Source organism: Muscardinus avellanarius, assembly GCF_963383645.1.
Source record: "Muscardinus avellanarius genome assembly, chromosome: 17".
NCBI classification, from domain to species: Eukaryota; Metazoa; Chordata; class Mammalia; order Rodentia; family Gliridae; genus Muscardinus; species Muscardinus avellanarius.
Genome location: NC_137803.1, coordinates 17,017,349 through 17,020,317, shown reverse-complemented (window position 1 = coordinate 17,020,317; position 2,969 = coordinate 17,017,349). Strand labels below are relative to the sequence as shown.

The 2,969-nt window shown below is 49.5% G+C and overlaps 1 pseudogene across 1 annotated transcript; it reads left to right on the top strand.

The window, feature by feature from the left end:
- The first annotated feature begins 2,090 nt into the window (after window positions 1–2,090).
- LOC308276074 (NADH dehydrogenase [ubiquinone] 1 beta subcomplex subunit 8, mitochondrial-like) lies at window positions 2,091–2,695 on the top strand (annotated as a pseudogene). Its single transcript has one exon. The product of its transcript is annotated as an NADH dehydrogenase [ubiquinone] 1 beta subcomplex subunit 8, mitochondrial-like (transcript).
- The last annotated feature ends 274 nt before the right edge of the window (window positions 2,696–2,969 follow it).

The following is a 2,969-nucleotide window of genomic DNA, read 5'->3' as shown; positions in this document are numbered from 1 at the left end:
TGGTGGCGCACGGCTTGTAATCCCTGCGCTTGGGAGGCTGAGACAGGAGGATCGCACGGGTTCGAAGCCAGCCTCAGCTACTTAGTGAGGCTCTCAGCAATTTAGTGACACCCTGTTTCCAAATAAAATGTCAAAAAGGTCTGGAGGTAGAAAGCCTCTGGGTTCCACCCTCAGTACCACCAAAAAATAAATAAATAAATAAATAAAAGAATTTGGCTATTGAGAGAAAAAACAAGAACAAGAGGATTTGGCTATTAAAGAAGAAAGTGGGAGGGAGCCACAGGAGGGCCCACCGGAGGAAGGAGAGTGCAGCCCAGTTAACAGGGGCTAGGGGAAGGGGAGGGACTGTCCTCTGGGGTGGGCACTTGCTGCCAAGAGAAGCCCTGATCCCTTTGTGCACCCTGGGGAGCAGGATCCGGAGCACTTGGTGTCCATGGCAACGGGCTGCATGCCTGCAGAAAGGCAGAGGTTTGGCGGCATTAGGAGGACTTCAAGCTGAAAGGTGCATGGAAGGGAGAGCGCAGGGGCGGAGGCGGCCCTGGCACTGAGGGGGGGGAAGTGAGGACCACCCGGGGAAAGGCACAGGTGAGGAAGGTCCATGTCCCGCGCGCCCTCTCTCGTTGGGTTAGAAGGCTTGGGGTGGCATTGGGACATCGGTATTAGTCAACAGAAGCCTCTGGTCTCATTCTCCCTCGTATGGCTCATCTAGAAATGTTGGGGCCTTCACTTGCCCTCTGACCCCTCCCCGGTCCTGGGGGCTCCCGGTCCTGGGAGGCCACGCCTCCCCTCTTCCAGCACCCTCGCACGCTCACCAGAGGGAGCCTCTACTTCTTCCCTCTGCTGTTGATTGCAGGGTCTGATCGCATGTCTCTGTGAGCTCCTTCTCGGCTTTACCCGCGTGCCCAGCCCCGGGCCTGGGTCACACACACCCGCAGGTCTTCCAGGTCTACCGCGCAGAGGCAAAGGAACCGCCTTCGTATGGCCGCCTCTGCTGCCCTCTGCTGGCTGCTTCTGGTGAGTGCAAAATGTGACAAAACCCCAGTCCGCAGCTTCTCCTCACACTTCAAAATGACTGAGACTCCAGCTGGGCGTGGTGGCACGCTTGTAATCCCAGCATTTGGGAGGCTGACACAGGAGGACCGCGATTCGCAGACAGCCTCAGCTACTTAGCAAGGCCTTTTTTTTTTTTTGGTGGTACTGGGGATGGAACCCTTCTACCTCCAGGGTACACTCCCAGACCTATTTTATATTTTTATTTGGAAAGAGAGTCTCTCAGCCAGCTGAGGCTGGCTTTGAACCTGCACGATCCTCCTGTCTCCGCCTCCTAAGCATAGGGATTACAAGCATGCGCCACCACGCCCGGCCTTAGTGAAGCCTTTTGCAACTCAGCGAGACACTGTTTTAAAAAAATAAAGACTAAAAAATAGGGCCGGGGGTGTCGCTCAGAGTTAGAATGCCTATGTGTTCCATCCCCAGTATTGCAGAGAGAGAGAGAGGGAAAGAGAGAATCTACATGAGACATCTCTGCCAGCTATTCCTCTAATGAAGAACTAATATCTAGAATATACAAAGTATTTAAAAGACTTTACACTAAAACCCAATCAAAAAATGAACAACTGAACTAAATAGACACTTTGCAAAATACATACAAATGGCTAATATATGAAAAATGTTCAACATCATTAGCAATCAGAGAGATGCAAATTAAAACTACACTGAGATTCTGTTTAGCTCCAACCAGAATGACAACCATCGAGATGTCAATAAATACTGGCGAGAATATGGGAAAATAGAAGTTCTTCTACGCTGTGGGTGGGAGTGCAAACTAGTCCGGCTGCTATGGAGATCAGTGTGGAGATTCCTCAGAAAACTGGGAACGGATCCACCAAATGGTCCAGCAATACCACTCCTGGGTATCTTTCCAAAGAGACTGACCAAGTTACTATAGTGACATATGTACATCCATGTTTATAACAGCACAATTTAAAAACCAACCTAGACATCAGTCAGCAGATGGATTACACCATTATGATGCACACACATAATAGAATTTACTCAGCAATAAAGAACAAAATTAGAGGAAGGTGGAGATGGCAGCGGCCAGGGCTGGGGCCCTGGGAATTTAGTGACTGCGAAGGGCAGTCCAGAGCGCGGTGCCATTAGGGGCATGGACAGCGTTCCACATGTTCGAGGACATGCTGCCAGGACCCCCAAAAAATGGACTGCCACTGCCAAGAAGTATAGTATACATGTGGAAGACTACAAGCCTTACCCGGATGATGGCTTGGGGTCTGGTGACTACCCCAAGCTCCCTGCTTGCTCACAGTACAGGAGGGATCTGTGGTATCAGTGGGACCACACAGGCCTAAGGTTGAATTGGGGTGAACTGATACGTGGGATCTAGACAAGCATATCAGGGACTGTGTGGACACACCCTCCACCCGTTTCTTGGGATGTCATGTGTAAGCATCTCTTCAGTTTCGTGGCCTTTATGATGTTCATCTTCTGCTCGGGGGAGATTTACCCTGCCTACCAGCCCGAGGGGCCAAGGCAGTGTCTTTATAATATGTACCTGGAACAAGGCGGTGATCCCACCAAAGAATCCGAGCCAGTGTTAACTATGAGATCTGAGGAGTCTTCATGGGCTTTTGTGTCCCTAACTAGGACTCCTTCAATCCTAGAGATTGAACCTTAATGAAATCCCTAAGAAAACTCAATGCTATGGTAAAAAAAAAAAAAAAGAAATTACATCATCTAAAAGGAAATGAGTGGACCTGAAGGACATTATGTAAAGTGAGATTAGATACTTACAGAAATCAAAGCGTCCTGTTTTTCCTCAAACGTAGAAGCTATGAAGTCATCGGGATACCAGAGAGACGATCTCGATAATGGAAGAAAAGCTCCAGTGGAGCCAGGGTGAGGCGGGCGAGAGGATTAATGAAGAAAAGGCTTCCACTGTTATGTGTAAT